Here is a 24751-nt window from a genome sequence, read left to right on the forward strand (position 1 = left end):
GGCAAATCATGCAGCCCTCACCTGGAGATGCTGAGTATAAACTGCAACCCCTTCTATTCCCCCCGGGAATTTGCCTCAATTGTCCTTGTGGGAGTGTACACCCCCCTCGCCTGCGCGAACGAAGCCCTGCCCCACCTGGCCGTATGTATATCCGAAATAGAACAAAAACACCCAGACTCTCTGCTTATAGTACTGGGTGACTTCAACAGAACTAACCTGAGCAAGGAGCTACCTAAGTACAAACAACAAGTCACGTGTCCCACTAGAGAAGGGTGCACCCTTGATCACTGCTATACTACCCTCAAGTCTGCCTTCCGGTCTATCCCGCGTGCTGCACTCGGCCTATCTGACCACTGCCTCGTCCACCTACTCCCTACCTATACACAGAAGCTGAGAGCAGTTAAGCCTGTCGTTAAGACTGTTAAGAAATGGACCAATGAGGCCAAGATGAAGCTCCAGGCCTGCTTTGACTGCACGGAATGGGGGGTCTTTGAAGCCTCGGCAACCGACCTGAATGACTTGACAGACACGGTCACATCCTACATCAGCTACTGTGAGGACATGTGTGTACCTACCAAGACTTACCGCATTTACAACAACAAGAAGCCCTGGTTCAATGCCCAGCTCAGGCAACTTCGTCGTGCCAAAGAGGAGGCCTATAGCAGCGGTGACAGAGCACTATACAACCGTACTAGGAACTCTCTGACTAAAGGAATCAGGCTAGCAAAAAAGCGGTTCTCGGACAAGCTGACAAACGATCTCTCCACCAATGACCCCGTATCTGTATGGAAAGGAATGCAATCCATAACCAACTATAGGAAAACATCAAAGTCCACCGCCATGCACCCAGACCTTGCAGATGAACTGAACCACTTTTATTGCAGGTTCGCAAAAGAAGTCCCCTGCAACCCAAACAATCACCTCTACGATGCCCCGAACACTGACGGCCAACCCCAGGCACTGCAAGTCACCCAAGAAGAGGTGGAGGCATTGTTCAAAAGGGCCAAAACCAGGAAAGCTCCGGGTCCTGACGGAGTGTCACCATCTGCCCTAAGAGCATGTGCAGGTCAGCTCGCCCCCATATTCACCAAGATCTTCAATAAATCGCTGGAGCTACAGAAAGTCCCTTCCTGCCTCAAAAGGTCTACTATAGTCCCTGTCCCCTAGAAACCCACTATCACGAACCTGAACGACTACAGCCCGATAGCACTGACGTCTGTGGTCATGAAAACGTTCGAGCGTCTGGTTTTGAATCACTTGAAAACTGTGACTGGCCCCCAACTGGACCCCCTGCAGTTCGCCTGTCGCTCGAATCGGTGTGTCGAGGATGCAGTCAACCTGGGCCTGCACTACATTCTACAGCACCTAGACATTCCCGGTACCTATGCGAGGGTCCTGTTTGTCGATTTCAGCTCGGCCTTCAATACAATCGTCCCCAGCATCCTCCACCCCAAATTACTTCGCCTAGGGGTCCCAGAAGCTACCTGTTCCTGGATAATAGACTTCCTGACAGATAGGACACAGGTGGTGAAAGCGGTGGAATTCACCTCTCAAGCGCGGTCCATTAGTACAGGGGCCCCTCAGGGCTGTGTCCTCTCACCCCTGCTCTTCTCCCTGTACACAAATGACTGTACCTCAGAGGCGCAATCAGTAAGGATCATCAAATTCGCCGATGACACCACCGTCATCGGCCTCATCAAGGATGGGGACGAATCTGCCTATAGACGGGAAGTAAACCGGCTGGCCCAGTGGTGCATCCACAACAACCTTGAGCTCAACCCCCTCAAAACTGTCGAGATGATAGTGGACTTCAGGAAGAAGTCATCCAGTGCACCTTCGCTAATGATTGCTGACAGTGTGGTATCGCTAGTGGACTCCTTCAAGTTTCTAGGGACCACAATCTCCCGGGACCTTAAATGAGGGTCCAACGCTGATGCCACTGTTGGGAAAGCGCAGCAGAGGTTGTTCTTCCTCAGGCAACTAAGGAAGTTCAACATCCCACAGAAGCTTCTGCTCCTCTTCTACTCCGCGATTGTGGAGTCGGTACTGTGCTCCTCGATACTCGTATGGTACAGCTCCGCCAGCGCGAGGGACAGATGCAGACTCCAAAAGGTGGTCAGAACCGCAGAGAAGATCGGGGCCGACCTTCCCTCAGTCCAGGACCTGTACTTGTCCAGAGCTAAAAAGCGGGCAATGAAGATAGTAAAAGACCAGCTACATCCCGGCCACAGCATGTTTAACTTGCTTCCTTCAGGCAGGCGTTACAGGGCTGTCCCCGCCAGATCCACCAGAAGCCTCAAAAGTTTCTTTCCCCGAGCGGTCCGCCTGCTGAACTCCTGAACATTGACTGACTAGACGTACATGTAACTCACTTGTGTTCCTACCGTATACTTATCTGTGTGACTTTGCTTACCCCCCCACCTGCTTATCTGTTACCTACATGGCTGTTGTATAGCAAACCGAAGACAAATTCCTTGTATACGCAAGTGTACCTGGCCAATAAAGCTGATTCTGATTAAGCAGCAGAATAACTTCTGCCCATATCGTGGCGATGCTTGATCATCTAATGCTGCTGGCCCATCCAGTGAAATGTTTAGCATAACATCATACGTTGCCTAGCAACCAACATAAGTACCATAAGAATACATTCACAGCGATATCTAAAAGGTGAATAACAATACTAAAGGCATAAAGCCAGCAAGACAACATACTACACGGACCAGGTAAAACTCAAAATAACGTAGATCATTGCACGCTATAATGTTGTCACATAGTACAATAAAAATACCCAGAGCCATCCATAGAGTGCTTTTGACTTACAATATAGTGCCATACGAGTGAACCCAGATGCTGACTCCACTAAAGATGCTAAATATAAAACTGTCAAATATAGAGATGTGCCCACAGCCAGGGCCGGTGCAAGGTCTCTCTGCACCCTAGGCAAAGCTTCAACCTGGTACCCCCTAACCTGCAACCCCCCTGCAGGAGGTGCATCAGGGCTATGAGAATCGGACGTGAGAGCGCCCCTCGGGAGCCATATTATATCCGCCTGCTATGTGCCTTCACATGACTTGATGTTGCACGTGTTGGCACAGAGGAAGCACTGAGGCAGCATGTGGTACAGCCTGATAGTGGTGGCTGCACCTAATTAGACCTGAAGCAGCAGCCAGTGCAGTGTAAAAATAAGAATTTACTTACCGATAATTCTATTTCTCGTAGTCCGTAGTGGATGCTGGGAACTCCGTAAGGACCATGGGGAATAGCGGCTCCGCAGGAGACTGGGCACAAAAGTAAAAGCTTTAGGACTACCTGGTGTGCACTGGCTCCTCCCCCTATGACCCTCCTCCAAGCCTCAGTTAGGATACTGTGCCCGGACGAGCGTACACAATAAGGAAGGATATTGAATCCCGGGTAAGACTCATACCAGCCACACCAATCACACCGTACAACCTGTGATCTGAACCCAGTTAACAGCATGATAACAGAGGAGCCTCTGAAAAGATGGCTCACAACAATAATAACCCGATTTTTGTAACAATAACTATGTACAAGTATTGCAGACAATCCGCACTTGGGATGGGCGCCCAGCATCCACTACGGACTACGAGAAATAGAATTATAGGTAAGTAAATTCTTATTTTCTCTGACGTCCTAGTGGATGCTGGGAACTCCGTAAGGACCATGGGGATTATACCAAAGCTCCCAAACGGGCGGGAGAGTGCGGATGACTCTGCAGCACCGAATGAGAGAACTCCAGGTCCTCCTCAGCCAGGGTATCAAATTTGTAGAATTTAGCAAACGTGTTTGCCCCTGACCAAGTAGCTGCTCGGCAAAGTTGTAAAGCCGAGACCCCCCGGGCAGCCGCCCAAGATGAGCCCACTTTCCTTGTGGAATGGGCTTTTACAGATTTTGGCTGTGGCAGGCCTGCCACAGAATGTGCAAGCTGAATTGTACTACAAATCCAACGAGCAATAGTCTGCTTAGAAGCAGGAGCACCCAGCTTGTTGGGTGCATACAGGATAAACAGCGAGTCAGATTTTCTGACTCCAGCCGTCCTGCAAACATATATTTTCAGGGCCCTGACTACGTCCAGCAACTTGGAGTCCTCCAAGTCCCTAGTAGCCGCAGGCACCACAATAGGCTGGTTCAAGTGAAATGCTGAAACCACCTTAGGGAGAAATTGAGGACGAGTCCTCAATTCTGCCCTGTCCGTATGAAAAATTAGGTAAGGGCTTTTATAGGATAAAGCCGCCAATTCTGAGACACGCCTGGCTGAAGCCAGGGCTAACAGCATTACCACCTTCCATGTGAGATATTATAAGTCCACAGTGGAAAGTGGTTCAAACCAATGTGATTTTAGGAATCCCAAAACTACATTGAGATCCCAAGGTGCCACTGGAGGCACAAAAGGAGGTTGTATATGCAGTACCCCCTTGACAAACGTCTGTACTTCAGGAACTGAAGCCAGTTCTTTTTGGAAGAAAATCGACAGGGCCGAATTTTGAACCTTAATGGACCCTAATTTTAGGCCCATAGACAGTCCTGTTTGCAGGAAATGCAGGAAACGACCCAGTTGAAATTCCTCTGTAGGGGCCTTCCTGGCCTCGCACCACGCAACATATTTACGCCAAATACGGTGATAATGTTGTACGGTTACATCCTTCCTGGCTTTGATCAGGGTAGGGATGACTTCATCCGGAATGCCTTTTTCCTTCAGGATCCGGCGTTCAACCGCCATGCCGTCAAACGCAGCCGCGGTAAGTCTTGGAACAGACAGGGTCCCTGCTGGAGCAGGTCCTTTCTTAGAGGTAGAGGCCACGGGTCCTCTGTGAGCATCTCTTGAAGTTCCGGGTACCAAGTCCTTCTTGGCCAATCCGGAGCCACGAGTATAGTCCTTACTCCTCTCCTTCTTATGATCCTCAGTACCTTGGGTATGAGAGGCAGAGGAGGGAACACATACACTGACTGGTACACCCATGGTGTTACCAGAGCGTCCACAGCTATTGCCTGAGGGTCCCTCGACCTGGCGCAATACCTGTCTAGTTTTTTGTTGAGGCGGGACGCCATCATGTCCACCTTTGGTTTTTCCCAACGGTTCACAATCATGTGGAAAACTTCTGGGTGAAGTCCCCACTCCCCCGGGTGGAGGTCGTGTCTGCTGAGGAAGTCTGCTTCCCAGTTGTCCACTCCCGGAATGAACACTGCTGACAGTGCTATCACATGATTTTCTGCCCAGCGAAGAATCCTTGCAACTTCTGTCATTGCCCTCCTGCTTCTTGTGCCGCCCTGTCTGTTTACGTGGGCGACTGCCGTGATGTTGTCCGACTGGATCAGCACCGGCTGACCTTGAAGCAGAGGTCTTGCTAGGCTCAGAGCATTGTAGATGGCTCTTAGCTCCAGGATATTTATGTGAAGTGATGTCTCCAGGCTTGACCACAAGCCCTGGAAATTTCTTCCCTGTGTGACTGCTCCCCAGCCTCTCAGGCTGGCATCCGTGGTCACCAGGACCCAGTCCTGAATGCCGAATCTGCGGCCCTCTAGAAGATGAGCACTCTGCAACCACCACAGGAGAGACACTCTTGTCCTTGGAGACAAGATTATCCGCTGATGCATCTGAAGATGCGACCCGGACCATTTGTCTAGCAGATCCCACTGGAAGGTTCTTGCGTGGAATCTGCCGAATGGGATTGCTTCGTAAAAAGCCACAATTTTTCCCAGAACCCTTGTGCATTGATGCACTGAGACTTGGCCTGGTTTTAGGAGCTTTCTGACTAGTTCGGATAACTCCCTGGCTTTCTCCTCCGGGAGAAACACCTTTTTCTGGACTGTGTCCAGGATCATCCCTAGGAATAGAAGTCGTGTTGTCGGGATCAGCTGCGATTTTGGAATATTGAGAATCCAACCGTGCTGGCGCAGCACTATCTGAGATAGTGCTACCCCGACTTCCAACTGTTCCCTGGATCTTGCCCTTATCAGGAGATCGTCCAAGTAAGGGATAACTAAAACTCCCTTCCTTCGAAGGAGTATCATCATTTCGGCCATTACCTTGGTAAAGACCCGGGGTGCCGTGGACAATCCAAACGGAAGCGTCTGAAACTGATAGTGACAGTTCTGTACCACAAACCTGAGGTACCCTTGGTGAGAAGGGTAAATTGGGACGTGTAGGTAAGCATCTTTGATGTCCAGAGACACCATATAGTCCCCTTCTTCCAGGTTTGCAATCACTGCTCTGAGTGACTCCATCTTGAATTTGAACCCTTGTATGTAAGTGTTCAAGGATTTCAGGTTTAAAATTGGTCTCACCGAGCCGTCCGGGTTCGGTACCACAAATAGTGTGGAATAGTACCCCTTTCCCTGTTGTAGGAGGGGTACCTTGATTATCACCTGCTGGGAATACAGCTTGTGAATGGCTTCCAATACTGCCTCCCTGTCTGAGGGAGACGTCGGTAAAGCAGACTTTAGAAAACGGCGAGGGGGAGACGTCTCGAATTCCAATTTGTACCCCTGAGATACCACCTGAAGGATCCAGGGGTCCACTTGCGAGTGGGCCCACTGCGCACTGAACTTCTTGAGACGGGCCCCCACCGTGCCTGAGTCTGCTTGTAAAGCCCCAGCGTCATGCTGAGGACTTTGCGGAGGCGGGAGAGGGCTTTTGTTCCTGGGAACTGGCTGTTTGTTGCAGCCTTTTTCCTCTCCCTCTGCCACGGGGCAGAAATGAGGCGCCTTTTGCCCGCTTGCCCTTATGGGGCTGAAAGGACTGCGCCTGATAGTATGGCGTCTTCTTAGGTTGAGAAGCTACCTGGGGTAAAAATGTGGATTTTCCAGCAGTTGCCGTGGCTACCAGGTCTGATAGACCTACCCCAAATAACTCCTCCCCCTTATAAGGCAATACTTCCATGTGCCTTTTAGAATCCGCATCACCTGACCACTGCCGCGTCCATAAACCTCTTCTTGCAGAAATGGACAGCGCGCTAACTCTTGATGCCAGTCGGCAAATATCCCTCTGTGCATCACGCATATATAGAAATGCATCCTTCAAATGCTCTATAGTCAATAATATACTGTCCCTATCAAGGGTATCAATATTTTCAGTCAGGGAATCCGACCACGCCAGGCCCGCACTGCACATCCAGGCTGAGGCTATTGCTGGTCGCAGTATAACACCCGTGTGAGAGTATATACATTTTAGGATATTCTCCAGCTTTCTATCGGCAGGTTCCTTTAGGGCGGCCGTATCAGGAGAGGGTAGTGCTACCTGTTTAGACAAGCGTGTGAGCGCTTTATCCACCCTAGGGGGTGTTTCCCAACGTGCCCTATCCTCTGGCGGGAAAGGGTACGATGCCAATAACCTTTTAGGAATTATCAGTTTTTTATCGGGGGAAACCCACGCCTCATCACACACTTCATTTAATTCCTCGGATACAGGAAAAACTACAGGCAGTTTTTTCTCACCAAACATAATACCCTTCTTAGTGGTACTTGTATTATCAGATATATGCAATACATTTTTCATTGCTTCAATCATGTAACGTGTGGCCCTAGTGGAAGTCACGTTTGTCTCCTCATCATCGACACTGGAGTCAGTATCCGTGTCTGTGTCTGCCATTTGAGGTAACGGGCGTTTTAAAGCCCCTGATGGCGTTTGAGACCCCTGGACAGGCACAAGCTGATTAGCCGGCTGTCTCATGTCGTCAACTGTCTGTCGTAAGGAGCTGACACTGTCACGCAGTTCCTTCCACAAGCTCATCCACTCAGGTGTCGACTCCCTAGGGGGTGACAACTGTATAATAGGCAATTGCTCCGCTTCCATCTCATTTTCCTCCTCAAACATGTCGACACAATCGTACCGACACACCGCACACACACAGGGAATGCTCTGATAGAGGACAGGACCCCACTAGCCCTTTGGGGAGACAGAGGGAGAGTATGCCAGCACACACCAGAGCGCTATATATATACAGGAATACCACTATCAAGTGTGCTTTTCCTTTATAGCTGCTGTTAATATAAAACTGCGCTAAATTAGTGCCCCCCCTCTCTTTTTTACCCTTTTCTGTAGTGCAGGACTGCAGGGGAGAGTCAGGGAGACGTCCTTCCAGCGGAGCTGTGATGGAAAATGGCGCCCGTGTGCTGAGGAGATAGGCTCCGCCCCCTTCTCGGCTGCCTTTTCTCCCGCTTTTTTGGTAATTCTGGTAGGGGTTAAAATACACCCATATAGCCCTGGGGGTTATATGTGGTGTATTTATGCCAGCCAAGGTGTTTTACATTGCTGCTCAGGGCGCCCCCCCCTAGCGCCCTGCACCCTCAGTGACCGGAGTGTGAAGTGTGCCTGAGTAACAATGGCGCACAGCTGCAGTGCTGTGCGCTACCTTGTTGAAGACTGATGTCTTCTGCCGCCGATTTTTCCGGACCTTTTCTTGCTTCTGGCTCTGTAAGGGGGCCGGCGGCGCGGCTCCGGGACCGAGCTCCGAGGCTGGGCCTGTGTTCGGTCCCTCTGGAGCTAATGGTGTCCAGTAGCCTAAGAAGCCCAATCCACTCTGCACGCAGGTGAGTTCGCTTCTTCTCCCCTTAGTCCCTCGATGCAGTGAGCCTGTTGCCAGCAGGTCTCACTGAAAATAAAAAACCTAAAACTAAACTTTTCACTAAGAAGCTCAGGAGAGCCCCTAGTGTGCACCCTTCTCGGCCGGGCACAAAAATCTAACTGAGGCTTGGAGGAGGGTCATAGGGGGAGGAGCCAGTGCACACCAGGTAGTCCTAAAGCTTTTACTTTTGTGCCCAGTCTCCTGCGGAGCCGCTATTCCCCATGGTCCTTACGGAGTTCCCAGCATCCACTAGGACGTCAGAGAAAGGAGGAGGCTGCATACAGAGACATCATTCAGTGTTTTGCTAGATTAATTCAGTGGCGCCCCCTCCAGGGGATGGCACCCCTAGGCAGCTGTCTAAAGCTGCCTAATGGTAGAGCCGGCCCTGCCCACAGCACAACCCCATAAGGTATACAAAACATTTAAAATAGCACAAAAATACATAGTCAGGTCCATAAATATTGGGACATTGACACAATTCTCATATTTTGGGCTCTATACACCATCACAATGGATTGAAATTAAACAAACAAAATGTGCTTTAACTGCAGACTTTACGCTTTAATTTGAGGGTATTTACATCCAAATCAGGTGAACGGTGTAGGAATTACAACAGTTTCTATATGTGCCTCCCACTTTTTAAGGGACCAAAAGTAATGGGACAAACTAAACAATCCTAAATCAAACATTGACTTTTTAATACTTTGTTGCAAATCCTTTGCATTCAATTACAGCCTGAAGTCTGGAACGCATAGACATCACCAGACGCTGGGTTTCATCCCTGGTGATGCTCTGCTAGGCCTCTACTGTAAATGTCTTCAGTTCCTGCTTGTTCTTGGGGCATTTTCCTTTCAGTTTTGTCTTCAACAAGTGAAATGAATGCTCAATCGGATTCAGGTCAGGTGATTGACTTGGCCATTGCATAACATTCCACTTTTCTCATACGTCCTAGAGGATGCTGGGGATGCTTCAAGAACCATGGGGTATAGACGGGATCCGCAGGAGACATGGGCACTTTAAGACTTTGAATGGGTGTGAACTGGCTCCTCCCTGTATGCTCCTCCTCCAGACTCCAGTTTAGATTCTGTGCCCAGTGAGACTGGTCACACACAGGGGAGCTCTACTGAGTTTCTCTGAAAAGACTTTGTTAGGTTTATTATTTTCAGGGAGAACTGCTGGCAACAGGCTCCCTTCATCGTGGGACTGAGGGGAGAGAAGCAGACCTACTTCAGTGAGTTTCAAGGCTCTGCTTCTTAGGCTACTAGACACCATTAGCTCCAGAGGGTCTGATCGCTAGGTACGCCTAGATGCTCGTTCCCGGAGCCGTGCCGTCACCCCCCTTGCAGAGCCAGAAGTCAGAAGACGGGTGAGTAGAAGATCAGAAGACTTCAGTGACTGCTTTGAGGTACCGCACAGCGGCCGTGCTGTGCGCCATGCTCCCACACACACAGGCACTGTAGGGTGCGGGGGGGGGGCTGAAGTAATAGTAAGTAATAGCAAGGCTGAAGCGTGCCATGAAGGGGGCAGGGCTTCCCCCTCGCAGCTCATTTCAGCACCTTTTTCTCCTTACAGAGACGCTGGTCCTTCCAAAGCACTGCTGTACAGATCAGAGTGAAAGACGAGGGGGCGCACAGTTGTTTGGTGCAATATAAGTTAAAAATATAAGCACACTATATCATGAGCGCTGTGGAAATGAGCTGGTAAACTCCTTCTGTGTTTCCCTGACAGAATGTACTGGGGTCTATCCCTTATAGCCAGTGTAATGTCGGTGGTTGTCTGGTACACGTGTGTCGGCATATCTGAGGCTGAGTGCTCTGCCACAAAGGGAATGACTGTCGGCACTGTCGACTCCTAATGGTACTTGGTACATGTAAATAAATGTCAACATGTCAGTAGAGGTATATTTTTCCCAAAAGAAAACTATATGGGAGACACAGACGTGGGGGTGGTGGGGGGGGGGGGGGGGGTGACCCTGTCGGCACTAACAATATCTGACTGGGTAAAAATTGGCATGATGATGTGATGCATATCAGAAATCGCTATACCTATATGTATATGTATGTATAGTAAGGTTACATAGGTCTGTGGCACGATCAGACGTGATAATATTTATGGAGGGAGTCATATTCATAGAATAGATTTCTCTCAGACCCCTCGGGGTCGCAAAAATTTTATTTTGCCCAGTTACTACTCCCGGAGATCGACTCGAATAATGTTTCTTATGTCGACCATAATGTTTCCTGATTAGATCCACAAAATCGGCATTCAGTACATGTTCATACACATTAGAACGAAATTAACGTCACTAGGGACCCTGCTGTTCCTGACAAAAGGATATATGTATACGTGTTATATATGTACACTGCTCAAAAAAATAAAGGGAACACTAAAATAACACATCCTAGATCTGAATGAATGAAATATTCTTATTAAATACTTTGTTCTTTACATAGTTGAATGTGCTGACAACAAAATCACACAAAAATTATCAATGGAAATCAAATTTATTAACCCATGGAGGTCTAGATTTGGAGTCACCCTCAATATTAAAGTGGAAAAACACACTACAGGCTGATCCAACTTTGATGTAATGTCCTTAAAACAAGTCAAAATGAGGCTCAGTAGTGTGTGTGGCCTCCACGTGCCTGTATGACCTCCCTACAACCCACACAAGTGGCTCAGGTAGTGCAGCTCATCCAGGATGGCACATCAATGCGAACTGTGGCAAAAAGGTTTGCTGTGTCTGTCAGCGTAGTGTCCAGAGCATGGAGGCGCTACCAGGAGACAGGCCAGTACATCAGAAGACGTGGAGGAGGCCGTAGGAGGGCAACAACCCAGCAGCAGGACCGCTACCTCCGCCTTTGTGCAAGGAGGAACAGGAGGAGCACTGCCAGAGCCCTGCAAAATGACCTCCAGCAAGCCACAAATGTGCATGTGTCTACTCAAATGATCAGAAACAGACTCCATGAGGGTGGTATGAGGGCCCGACGTCCACAGGTGGGGGTTGTGCTTACAGCCGAACACCGTGCAGGACGTTTGGCATTTGCCAGAGAACACCAAGATTGGCAAATTCGCCACTGGTGCCCTGTGCTCTTCACAGATGAAAGCAGGTTCTCACTGAGCACATGTGACAGATGTGATAGAGTCTGGAGACGCCAAGGAGAACATTCTGCTGCCTGCAACATCCTCCAGCATAACTGGTTTGGCAGTGGGTCAGTAATGGTGTGGGGTGGCATTTCTTTGGGGGGCCGCACAACCCTCCATGTGCTCGCCAGAGGTAGCCTGACTGCCATTAGGTACTGAGATGAGATCCTCAGACCCCTTGTGAGACCATATGCTGGTGCGGTTGGCCCTGGGTTCCTCCTAATGCAAGACAATGCTAGACCTCATGTGGCAGGAGTGTGTCAGCAGTTCCTGCAAGATGAAGGCATTGATGCTATGAACTGGCCCGCCCGTTCCCCAGACCTGAATCCAATTGAGCACATCTGGGACATCATGTCTCACTCCATCCACTAACGCTACGTTGCACCACAGACTGTCCATGAGTTGGCGGATGCTTTAGTCCAGGTCTGGGAGGAGATCCCTCAGGAGACCATCTGCCACCTCATCAGGAGCATGCCCAGGCATTGTAGGGAGGTCATTCAGGCACGTGGAGGCCACACACACTACTGAGCCTCATTTTGACTTGTTTTAAGGACATTACATCAAAGTTGGATCAGCCTGTAGTGTGTTTTTCCACTTTAATTTTGAGGGTGACTCCAAATCCAGACCTCCATGGGTTAATAAATTTGATTTCCATTGATAATTTTTATGTGATTTTGTTGTCAGCACATTCAACTATGTAAAGAACATAGTATTTAATAAGAATATTACATTCATTCAGAGCTCATGTGCTGAGCGCTCTGTTAAAAAAAAAAACCTCTGGGTCAAGGATTCCGAGTGTTTATTCTTTTCCTGCCGCCGTGGATAGAATAAAGTGAGAGTCACCCCCTGTTCTGCACGGGGCCCTGTCACAAAGGATCGTATGCAGGAAGATATGTGATACTCTAATTATGTGTCCGCATGTACGTTGATTATACTTGCATTACATGCACATGGGGGAGTAGTTGTATGCAGGGTACTCCTTAAGTTGGGTCATGTCTATATCATTGCAGCATACTGCCGTGCGACTACAAGGGATATAGGACTCTTGGGTTCGCGGGCCAATTCCATGGCTGTCTCGACTAGGAGGGCGTTGTGGATTCACCAATGGAATGCTGAGGCTGGCTCTGAGAAGAACTGGAGTCTCTTCCCTATGAAGGTGAAACCTGGTTTGGGGATGGCTTGTTAAGTTGATCTAGGCAGATACCACTGGTAAGTCTACCTTCTTGACATATGTTCCCTCACAACGGTTGGTGACTCATTTTTGTAGGATGCAGTCATTTCGACCGAATGGATACGGTTTTCCCTTCTTTGCAGGTAGAGGAAGGTGAAAAGGTAAGAGGTTAGCAGCCTTTTCAAGTTCGCAGAAGCAGAAATCATCTTCTGTTTCTGCCACATCCACCGCATGACGCTGGGTCTATCTTGTGAGAGCCCACACCGGTGGGACCACGTCTAATACTCTTCAGTCAGTCCTGGAACGGACATGGACCAGTGAGTTTGAGAATAGTGTCCCAGGGGGACATACTGGAGTTTCCAGACGATTCCCCTCACTGTTTTTTCAAATAGACCTTACTGATTCTCCTCTGGACGGAGTGGTAGTATGCGACGCCATACAAGAGTTGTGTCAGGATCAGGTCATTGTCCCGTTGTCCTGGTCACACCGGACGGCTCGGTCAGAACACTCCTATATCTAAAATCCCCCAAAAAATTCTACTTAAGTTGAACTACAAGATGGAATCTCTCAGGGCAGGGATCTCCAATCTGTAAAAGGAGAAAGAGGGTCTAAGTACGGTTTCTTCTACATTAGGTTTACCTGGGTTTGCTATTCAGGATTGTCATTACCAATTCACTGGAGTGATGATAATAATAATAATAATAATAATAATAATAATAATAATAATAATAATGACTCTTTTACTATCAAAGGAAAACCATCATACCGCCGTATGATGGTTTTCCTTTGATAGTAAAAGAGTCATTATTATTCTGTACTGGGACGCTCTCCTGAGTACGGCGAGGTCAAGAAACAAGTGGTGCAAAACGTTGCTTTCTCCCTGACAGTTCTTCAACAAAGTGGTTGGCTCCTGAACTTGCCAGAATCACTGTTGATCCCAACGACGCGGTTGTCGGCGTTGGGAATAATGTTAGATACAGAACTGTTGAGAGTTTGTTTCTTCCAGTGGAAAAAGCACTGAGGATTCAGAGTCGGGTCAGATCTGCAACAGTATCAATCCATCAATAAGTTCCGTTGATGAAAAAGATGGTTGCGGCCTACGAGGCCATTCAGTGAGCAGGTTAAATGCCAGAGTGGTTTTAGCGGGACCAGTTGGACATGTGGTCTGGGTCTCACCTGCACAGGCACCGGAAAATAATCCTATCTTACAGGACCAGAATCTCTCTCCTGTGGTGGCTGCACAGTTTTCACCTCCTAGAGGGACGAAGGTTCGGGATCCAGGATTGGATCCTGGTGTCCATGGATGCAAGTCTCCAAGGCTGGGCAGCAGTCATTCAGGGGGGAAAATTTCCAGGGAAAATGGTCAAGCCAGGAAGCTTGTCTGCACATAAACATTCTGGAATTAAGGGCTATTTACAACGGCCTTCTGCAAGCGGAAAACATCTTCGCGGTCTGTCCGTCTTGATTCAGTCGGACAACATAACAGCAGTGGCGTACATAAACCGCCAGGGCGTTACAAAGAGCAGAGCGGCAGTGGCGGAGGCCACAAAAGTTCTTTGCTGGGCGGAAAGACATGCAAGCGCTCTGTCAGCAGTCTTAATTTCGGGCGTGGACAACTGGGAAGCAGATTTTCTCAGCAGACACAATCTCCATCCAGGAGAGTGGGGTCTTCATCAAGAGGTCTTCAAAGAAGTGGAAGGTCGTTGGGGAATTCCTCAAATAGACATGATGGCGTCTCGCTTCAACAAGAAACTTCGGAAATATTGTTCCAGGTCGAGGGACCCTCAAGCAATAGCAGTGGACGCCCTAGTGACACCGTGGGTGTTTCAGTCGGTCTATGTGTTCCCTCCACTTCCACTCATTCCAAAGGTGATAAAGATCATATGAAGAACAAGGGTTCAGGCAATACTCATTGTTCCAGACTGGCCAAGGAGGGCCTGGTATCCCGATCTTCAGGAATTACTCATAGGAGTTCCCTGGCCTTTTCCTTTACGAGAGGACCTGTTACAGCAAGGACAATGCGTGTATCAAGACTTACCGCGGCTGCGTTTGACGGCATGGCGGTTGCACGCCAAATCCTAGCCCGAAAGGGTATTCCCAGTGAAGTCATTCCCACACTACTTCGGGCTAGAAAAGAAATAACGTAGAGACATTATCACCGTGTTTGGAGAAAATGTGTGTCTTGGTGTGAATCCACGAAGGCTCCTACGGAAGTATTTCAGCTGGGGCGTTTTCTCCAGTTTTTGCAAGCAGGTGTGGATGCGGGCCTTAAGTTAGGCTCCATTAAAGTACAAATTTCGGCCTTGTCAATTTTCTTTCAGAAAGAATTGGCCTCCCTTCCAGAAGTTCAGACCTTCGTGAAAGGAGTGCGGCACAGCCAACCTCCCTTTGTGCCTCCAGTGGCACCATGGGTTCTTAATGTGGTGTGGCAGTTCTTGCAATTTCATTGGTTTGAAAACCTTTACATAAGGTTGAGCGCACATTCCTCACTTGGAAAGTGGTCATGCTGTTGGCCTTGGCATCTGCAAGGCGGATGTCTGAATCAGCGGCTTTGTCTCAATGTCGCCAGAACGGCTCAGATTAGGACAATGGACGCTCTGTTGTCCTGTATGATCCCAACAAGATTGGGACTCCTGCTTCCAAGCAGACTATTGCACGCTGGATCGGTAATACGATTCGGCAAGCTCATTCTACGGCTGGATTGCCGTTACCGAAATCGGTGAGGGCCCATTCTACCAGAAAGGTGGGCTCATCCTGGGCGGCTGCACGAGGGGTCTCGGCATTGCGGATTTGCCGAGCAGTAACTTGGTCGGGTTCAAACACCTTTGAGAAGTTTTACAAGTTTAATACTCTGGCTGTTGAGGACCTCTTGTTCTTCCCGCCTCCGGGCGCCGGACGCCTCCCTATGACATCACCATCGGCGACGCACGCTATACAGCGCCTCGCGTCCCGTCCAGCGTCCCGTTGCCTGGCAGCATCACGGAGCATAATCACGTGACACACCTCCACCAATACTAAAAACAGCAGGAACATGTAAACAATGGCCACATGATAGATATAAATAGTTGACCGCTATCATAACAATCCAATAGGGTATCCCAAATATTTCAGTGGCGCATTGAAATAAAATATTGGTCTAAGATACACATATTTTATTTCAATGCGCCGATGGTGACGTCATAGGGAGGCGTCCGGCGCCCGAAGGCTGGCGGCGGGAAATGGAGGAGGTGTAACGCACTTTGGGTGAGCTTTAAATGTTGTTTATTGTTCTGTGAATGTTGTGTATGATCCTGATGACGATTTTGGAATAAAATCGAAATGTTGATGACATGATTATGGATTATTGAAAAGACCCATGAGTGCCACCTGCTTATTGATCTCTATTTGTGGTTTGTTGCCTGTGGGAGCATCGGGGCCATACGTTTTCGACTGGTAGTGCCGACCAAAAAGGAGTGGATATATGGGACTTGCATCTGTCAGTGTACCTGTGTGGTGTTCTGGTGGCGTCTGGTTCTGGTATGGCATACCTTCATTTGTTTATTTATGACACTATATCTCACTCCGCATCTGATCTTTGGAGCTGTGGCAGTCCAGCTCTTGTTTGTTTCTATTCAGTGTGGAAGTGTAAACGGTTGGCTACAGTGAACTTTTATTAACATCATAGCTGAGACTAGTGGTAGCCGCAATATTACGCTCCCGATAAGAGAGACGTGGAGTTTTTCTGATGCAGATGCTGAATCAATTAGATTCAAAGACAATTTATTAAACACGGGAGGGGAGGAGTCTCATTAACAACTTTATCTGCAATTACTGCATTTAAAGAAGAAAGAAACAGATTATCTGCTCCACGGTGTGACATTGTCTGATTATCACCGCAGTGGTCAGATCCCTAGGGGATTCCGAATTAGGAATTCCCCAACTATTGGGAAATTTAGTACTGACTTTTGCCGCAAGTGGGCAGCTATTCTCAATAAATGCAGTCTAGATCTAATCTTGCTGGTCATCGAAGAAGCCTCCCGTGAACTGCAGCGTGTTAAAACCAAAATCACTACTTTTGAGGACCTCCACTTAAACACATTGATGTCGGATGAGTCCAATAAGTGGATGGAAAAACTCTCGTCCCAAATAGAGATCTATAAGCAAAATCTGGTGAAATTTAAGAGATAAACTGGCAATAGTGCAGCGTGACATACGCAGAAAATAGGGTATATTCATGGGCATATAATCCTGAAAGTAGACGTTATCCCAACCAGAGGCAAAGATTTCGTAAGTTTCCTGGGGATACGGAAACTTCAAGTGGAGGAGCATCTACACAAAGTGACACAGATGACACTAGCAATAAGGCACACAAAAAGCCCCATTTAGGGGTAAGTACACGCGCTCAGCGCGGAGGAAAAGCAGACACCCAACGCGAAGGGGTGGACAGTGGACAAGGATCCTCAAAAGCAAAGTCAAAGAAGAAGAACAAAGCTTAGTTTTTAATCTCTCTAATCGGGAACTGTCAACTCGTGAATTGGATATTCTGAACAAAAGGTTATCTTTTGTTCCATCATGTGATATAGATCAATTTCAATGGAAAATTGACTCATATAAATTCAATCATAATTTAAGATTAAAAGAATTCTTTCAATCCAAGCAACAGGTAGCGGTTGAAGTGGAATTGTCTGAGCCCTTACCCAAAGCTATCAAAACTCGGTCTAAATTTGACCCATACACTAATAATGCTTCTTTGAAATGTTTTCAGAGACAGTTGGAGCAGCCATTGACATATTCAGAGAGAACTTCGGTATCCAATATGTCCAAAAAGGACTTTGAGACATTATTACAGATGAGCAAAGATGAAAGTATTATAATACGCCCCGCTGATAAGGGGGGTGGGATTGTAATACAGGATATAGAACAATATCGCAGAGAAATATACAGACAACTGAGTGATGGGATGGTATACAGAGTACTTACCTGTGATCCTACTAAGTCTTTTAATGTGGAATTGGGTAAGGTGTTGGCACAGGCGGTGGATAAGATCATTTCTCTTGAGGTTAAGAATGCTTTGGTTCAGGAACATCCAGTGGCCCCTGTGCTTTACACCTTACCGAAAATTCATGAAGACGCAATTTGTCCTCCGGGCCGTCCTATCATCTCGGCTAGAGATTCTGTATATTACAAAACATCAAAATATTTGGATAGTTTCTTTCAACCAGTAGTCCAGGCTCAGGCTACGTATTTGAAAGGTACTACCATGCTATTACAGAAATTAAGACAAGTACCAAATCCATTGCCTCCATGTTTTCTCTGTACTCTTGATGTTATTAATCTGTACACCAGCATTCCACACGAGGGTGGTCTGTGGGCGGCGGAGATTCTGCTCTCGCAGAGTGAGGAATACTGTGGTCTAGATGTGAAATTCTTTGTAAAATTGTTAGAGCGAACGTTAAAAAGAAACTTTCTGTTTGATAATCATTGGTATATCCAACTGCAAGGCTGTGCCATGGGTTCCTGTGTGGCCCCGGCATTCGCGAATGGGTATATGTTTGGGGTGGAACATGATATCATCTTTACAGATGTGAACATCAGGGGGAAGATTCTCATGTTTTACCGATACATAGATGACCTGTTCATGATTTGGTTGGGTGAGGAACAGGAATTCCATGATCTTATGGCAAAGGCCAATCAAAGCAACGAACATATTAAGTTTACCTATACTATCAGTAGGGATCGGGTCAACTATTTGGATGTGTCGATATCGTTGGGCCCTGATGGTATACATACCTCTCCCTTTATGAAACCTACTGATAGGAACAATGTGTTACATTATTCTAGCCAGCATCCAATGAGTACAAAAAAGGGCCTGCCGTTTTCACAGTTCCTTCGGGTACATTGCATTTCTGATAACATGGATAATACCATAAAAGACATAGATAATATGGTCGAACAGTTTGTAGCTAGAGGCTATAATTATGCAGAACTACAGAATACCAAATGCAGGGTTTTGTCTCTTCCTAGAGACCAGGTGTTGTATGAGAATAAGAAACTGACAACTTTGGATAGTAAAATTCCATTTGTACAGAGGTTTAACAGCCAGAGACATAGTGTGGTTAGACGCACTAAGCAGTTATGGCCACTGGTAACCTCAGACCCTGATCTGAAAGTGTTCCATAAGAAGGAAATCATGCCCAGCTTTTCTCGAAATAAAAATCTCAAGGATTGGTTGGTTAGAAACGATATATCGGGTTTTGACAAAAAAACTACCAATGTAAAGAATTTCCTAAGACGTAAACCAGGTTGCTATCCTTCTCCCATCCCCATACGGGTAAACGTATTCCAATAAAACAAGTGCTCACGTGTTCTAGCACACATATAATCTATTTTATACGCTGTCCTTGTGGTCTTTTCTATGTAGTGTCTATTAATATCTAATCCGCTGCAGCGGGGGGAACTTTTAATTGAGTGTTTATTTTATTCTTATATGTACATGTGTTTACTCTATATAAATTTTTTTAATATATATGCAATAAATTTGAGCTAAACAGTTATATGCGCTCTCTGATAATCTCTTATTATCCTTTGTGCTATTTTATACGCTGTCCTTGTGGTCTTTTCTATGTTGGAAAGACCACAAGGCAGTTTAAGGAACGCATGAACATGCATAGCTCGTCCATACGGAAATCGTTGGAGAACCATGCGATTTCTCCTGAGCAACCTGTGGCACGTCATTTTCGGGAGTTTAAACATGGGCTTTCTACCCTCCGGTACAAAATAATAGACCAGGTCCCCAACTATATCAGAGGCGGCAACAGAGATAAGATTTTATTACAGAGAGAGGCTCGCTGGATCCACAGTTTAAATACTGTGGCCCCCGGTGGTCTCAACGAATCTCTTGGCCTTGGTTGCTATTTGTGAGTATTCCCTATTGTTTGGGGAAGGTTGTTGCATAAACTAGCTTGTGGATAAACTCTTTGACCTAAGTGTAATGTTATCTCAAGAAGTGTACAGTAGACTTTGATTGTTCCGATTGTTCAGAGTATGCATATAACTATAATGTGTATCTTAGACCAATATTTTATTTCAATGCGTCACTGAAATATTTGGGATACCCTATTGGATTGTTATGATAGCGGTCAGTGCTATGCAACTATTTATATCTATCATCTGGCCATTGTTGACATGTTCCTGCTGTTTTTAGTATTGGTGGAGGTGTGTCACGTGATTATGCTCCGTAGTGCTGCCAGGCAACGGGACGCTGGACGGGACGCGAGGCGCTGTATAGCGTGCGTCGCCGATGGTGACGTCATAGGGAGGAAACGGAGGAGGTGTAACGCACTTTGGGTGAGCTATAAATGTTTGTTGTTCTGTGAATGTTGTGTATGATCCTGATGACGATTTTGGAATAAAATCGAAACGTTGATGACATGATTATGGATTATTGAAAAGACCCGTGAGTGCCACCTGCTTATTGATCTCTGTTTGTGGTTTGTTGCCTGGGGGAGCACCAGGGCCATACGTTTTCGACTGGTAGTGCCGACCAAAAAGGAGTAGATATATATATATATATATATATATATATATAATAAGTCCACACTCTGCTACAAATTCACCGTGGGTGGTGCTCCATAAGGGGCTTTCACAGTCCATAGATATCCAAAGAAAAGTACAGGCACTCACCACATTCCAATTTTATGCAAATTTATTGTACCTCACAGGTGCATCTCCAACTGAGATTAAGCAGCAATATATGACAGCATGTCAACAGTATGTCGACATTTCGGCTCCATCTGGGCCTTTGTGAAGACAGACAACACCACAACAGGTCTTCACCCAGCAGCCCATAATGCACACTAACCCATGGACCACCTTTATAGCAGAGACCTGCCACAAGCCACTCCAATTACAAATAGGAAGTTGAACAAAAACCCATAAAGAAGCACACTATAGCAACATGCTATGTCACTCATATGGATGTACAGGAATCTTAGTGCATGTGGAAAAGCTACTATAACTATCAAGCACTTCAAAAACATAATAAACATATAGAACAATGCCGCAGCATTTAGCCGCGAAAACGGAAGTGACATACGTTCCACCATCGGTGGAACGCACCCACGTGACCGGAAGTGCGTCAGGCGGCTATAGGGAAACCGAGCAGCGGTGATCAGCCGCTGCTAGGCAACCAAACAAATACTACAACTAAACGTGGAGCAATATTCCACGCTGTATACAAATACCTACCTGCCAGATCAATGTTGGATAAATAAAGTACACCCAACAATAATAATTGTAATACTAAATAATATGTCGACTCTAATAATTAATAGATGAAGGGGTATATGCAATTCCAGACGGATTGCGCCTTTTTTTCCGACCGTTTTAGGATTTGACACTACTCGACAGCCGAAACCCTCCACCCGGGACCATGAATTCGACATATTAAATTCATAATGGATTCGACACTCCCCTTGTCGAATAACGGACCAATCATCGAGTAGTGGGCGTCCTGGATTCGACTTCCCGCCGTTTGGAGCCTTATATAGGGCTTGTTTGCTGCGTGCTCAGCAGCCATTTTGTGAACCTGCAGAGAGGTGTGTGGAGGTGCAGAGCTAGCAAATTGGTTGTTTTTTGCTGTGGTATCGTTTGTACACCCAGCAGGCTTTAATCCAGGACGGACAGGATACCTGTTACCCCGGAGGAGAGTCGTTTTTGGAGCGATTTCTACATTTGTAGGTAAGTACCACATGTGGTCTGGCATTGCATGTATGTGTTTGTGTAGTGGGGGGGTGCCATGAGGTGTACATGTGGCGTTGCTTTGGGGTGTTTGGGGTATGTATATGTGTGCAGGTATGTGTATTTAGCTCCTGTTTGGATTGCTGCAGGTCCTGCTTGTATTGCTGCATGGTTTTTTTGGGAGTTTTGTGTTTGGGGGTAGTTTTTCACGTTTTTTTTTCATAAAATGTTTTTTGGGTCATGCTTTTGCATTGGTGTACCTCCAGCATGTGCAGGGATGCTTTTTGGCTTGTTTGGGGTGATTTTAGAGCGTTTCGGTATCATCCATGTGGTCGACATGTGCTGTCATTTGTTTCCAAAACATGTTTTTTCTCTAACGTCCTAAGTGGATGCTGGGGACTCCGTCAGGACCATGGGGAATAGCGGCTCCGCAGGAGACAGGGCACAAAAATAAAGCTTTAGGATTAGGTGGTGTGTACTGGCTCCTCCCCCTATGACCCTCCTCCAAGCCTCAGTTAGGTTTTTGTGCCCGTCCGAGCAGGGTGCAATCTAGGTGGCTCTCCTAAAGAGCTGCTTAGAAAAAGTTTTTAGGTTTTTTATTTTCAGTGAGTCCTGCTAGCAACAGGCTCACTGCATCGAGGGACTTAGGGGAGAGAATTTCAACTCACTTGCGTGCAGGATGGATTGGATTCTTAGGCTACTGGACACCATTAGCTCCAGAGGGAGTCGGAACACAGGTCTCACCCTGGGGTTCGTCCCGGAGCCGCGCCGCCGACCCCCCTTACAGATGCTGAAGATTGAAGGTACGGAAACAGGCGGCAGAAGGCTCTTCAGTCTTCATGAAGGTAGCGCACAGCACTGCAGCTGTGCGCCATTGTTGTCACACACTTCACACCAAGCGGTCACGGAGGGTGCAGGGCGCTGCTGGGGGCGCCCTGGGCAGCAATATTTAATACCTTTATGGCAAAAGAATACATCACATATAGCCATTGAGGCTATATGTATGTATTTAACCCATGCCAGATATCTAAAACTCCGGGAGAAAAGCCCGCCGAAATAGGGGGCGGGGCTTATTCTCCTCAGCACACAGCGCCATTTTCCTGCTCAGCTCCGCTGTGAGGAAGGCTCCCAGGACTCTCCCCTGCACTGCACTACAGAAACAGGGTAAAACAGAGAGGGGGGGCATTTTTTGGCGATATTTTGATATATTTAAGCTGCTATAAGGAACAACACTTATATAAGGTTGTTCCCATATATATTATAGCGCTTGGGTGTGTGCTGGCAAACTCTCCCTCTGTCTCCCCAAAGGGCTAGTGGGGTCCTGTCTTCAATAAGAGCATTCCCTGTGTGTCTGCTGTGTGTCGGTACGTGTGTGTCGACATGTATGAGGACGATGTTGGCGTGGAGGCAGAGCAATTGCCGATAATGGTGATGTCACCCCCCAGGGAGTCGACACCGGAATGGATGGCTTTGTTTATGGAATTACGTGATAATGTCAGCACATTACAAAAATCAGTTGACGACATGAGACGGCCGGCAAACCAGTTAGTACCTGCCCAGGCGTCTCAGACACCGTCAGGGGCTGTAAAGCGCCCTTTACCTCAGTTGGTCGACACAGACCCAGACACTGAATCTAGTGTCGACGGTGATGAAACAAACGTATTTTCAAGTAGGGCCACACGTTATATGATCACGGCAATGAAGGAGGCTTTGCATATCTCTGATACTGCAAGTACCACAAAAAGGGGTATTATGTGGGGGGTGAAAAAACTACCTGTAGTTTTTCCTGAATCGGAGGAATTAAATGATGTATGTGATGAAGCGTGGGTTAACCCAGATAGAAAAGTGCTAATTTCAAAAAAGTTATTAGCATTATACCCTTTCCCGCCAGAGGTTAGGGCGCGCTGGGAAACACCCCCTAGGGTGGATAAGGCGCTCACACGCTTATCAAAACAAGTGGCGTTACCGTCTCCTGATACGGCCGCCCTCAAGGATCCAGCTGATAGGAGACTGGAAACTACCCTAAAAAGTATATACACACATACTGGTGTTATACTGCGACCAGCCATCGCCTCAGCCTGGATGTGCAGTGCTGGGGTCGTCTGGTTGGATTCCCTGACTGAAAATATTGATACCCTGGATAGGGACAGTATTTTATTGACTATAGAGCAATTAAAGGATGCTTTCCTTTATATGCGAGATGCTCAGAGAGATATTTGCACTCTGGCATCGAGAGTAAATGCGATGTCCATATCTGCCAGAAGGAGTTTATGGACGCGACAGTGGTCAGGTGATGCGGATTCCAAACGACATATGGAAGTATTGCCGTATAAAGGGGAGGAATTATTTGGCGTCGGTCTATCGGATCTGGTGGCCACGGCAACTGCCGGAAAATCCACCTTTTTACCTCAGACCCCCTCCCAACAGAAAAAGACACCGTCTTTTCAGCCGCAGTCCTTTCGGTCCTATAAGAACAAGCGGACAAAAGGACAGTCATATCTGCCTCGGGGCAGAGGAAGGGGTAAGAGAGGGCAGCAAGCAGCCCCTGCCCAGGAACAGAAGCCCTCTCAGGGTTCTGCAAAGCCCTAAGCATGACGCTGGGGCCTTACAAGTGGACTCAGGAGCGGTGGGGGGTCGACTCAAGAATTTCAGCGCACAGTGGGCTTGCTCACAGGTGGACCCCTGGATCCTGCAGGTAGTATCTCAGGGTTACAGGTTGGAATTCGAGAAGTCTCCCCCTCGCAGCTTCCTAAAGTCTGCTTTGCCAACGTCTCCCTCAGACAGGGCGACGGTATTGGAAGCCATTCACAAGCTGTTTTCTCAGCAGGTGATAGTCAAGGTACCCCTCCTACAACAGGGAAAGGGGTATTACTCCACGCTATTTGTGGTGCCGAAGCCGGACGGCTCGGTAAGACCTATTCTAAATCTGAAATCTTTGAACCTGTACATACAAAAATTCAAGTTCAAGATGGAGTCACTCAGAGCAGTGATAGCGAATCTGGAAGAAGGGGACTTTATGGTGTCCCTGGACATAAAGGATGCTTACCTGCATGTCCCAATTTGCCCTTCACATCAAGGGTACCTCAGGTTCGTGGTGCAAAACTGTCATTATCAGTTTCAGACGCTGCCGTTTGGA

This window comes from Pseudophryne corroboree, chromosome 3 (genome assembly GCF_028390025.1).
Source record: "Pseudophryne corroboree isolate aPseCor3 chromosome 3, aPseCor3.hap2, whole genome shotgun sequence".
In the NCBI taxonomy this organism is placed as follows: domain Eukaryota; kingdom Metazoa; phylum Chordata; class Amphibia; order Anura; family Myobatrachidae; genus Pseudophryne; species Pseudophryne corroboree.